Here is a 1,084-nt window from a genome sequence, read left to right as displayed (position 1 = left end):
CCTGGCACCTGGCACCTGGTACCTGCACCTGTACCTGGCACCTGGCACCTGGCACCTGGCACCTGGTACCTGCACCTGTACCTGGCACCTGTACCTGTCACCTGTACCTGGCACCTGCACCTGGCACCTGGCTCCTACATCTGGCTCATGGCACCTGCACCTGGCTCCTACATCTGGCTCATGGCACCTGTACCTGGCACCTGCACCTGGCACCTGGCACTTGTCTCCTAATAATCTCTAGGATTATTCTACACAATCTCTAGGAACTAATCAAGTGTTCCACAATCTCTAGGATCTAATCAGCATCCTGTAAGTATTCCACAGTGTCGAACTTATCCAGCATACCTACATTGTGTATACCTTGCGTAGCTTTCTGGGATCAACAGCCCCGCGGCCCGGTCTCCGACTAGGCCTCCCGGTTGGTCGTCTTGCTATCCAGGATGTGAGAAGCATCCCAGGATGCTCCCCACCGTGATCTATCCACCATCCCGGGATGGCACCACGCCAACTATGTCATCAACAGAACAAAACAGAACAAAGATTTTGCTGTTTTAATGCTAATTTGGCTTTCAATAGACACCATTCCATCGGCGCCTTGAACTGTCTCCCCGGCACGCCAGCACGTGTCTCCCCGGCACGCCAGCACGTGTCTCCCCGGCACGCCAGCACGTGTCTCCCCGGCACGCCAGCACGTGTCTCCCCGGCACGCCAGCACGTGTCTCCCCGGCACGCCAGCACGTGTCTCCCCGGCACGCCAGCACGTGTCTCCCCGGCACGCCAGCACGTGTCTCCCCGGCACGCCAGCACGTGTCTCCCCGGCACGCCAGCACGTGTCTCCCCGGCACGCCAGCACGTGTCTCCCCGGCACGCCAGCACGTGTCTCCCCGGCACGCCAGCACGTGTCTCCCCGGCACGCCAGCACGTGTCTCCCCGGCACGCCAGCACGTGTCTCCCCGGCACGCCAGCACGTGTCTCCCCGGCACGCCAGCACGTGTCTCCCCGGCACGCCAGCACGTGTCTCCCCGGCACGCCAGCACGTGTCTCCCCGGCACGCCAGCACGTGTCTCCCCGGCACGCCAGCACG

Source organism: Procambarus clarkii, chromosome 24, assembly GCF_040958095.1.
Source record: "Procambarus clarkii isolate CNS0578487 chromosome 24, FALCON_Pclarkii_2.0, whole genome shotgun sequence".
NCBI lineage: Eukaryota > Metazoa > Arthropoda > Malacostraca > Decapoda > Cambaridae > Procambarus > Procambarus clarkii.
Note: the sequence above shows the minus strand (reverse complement) of the source record.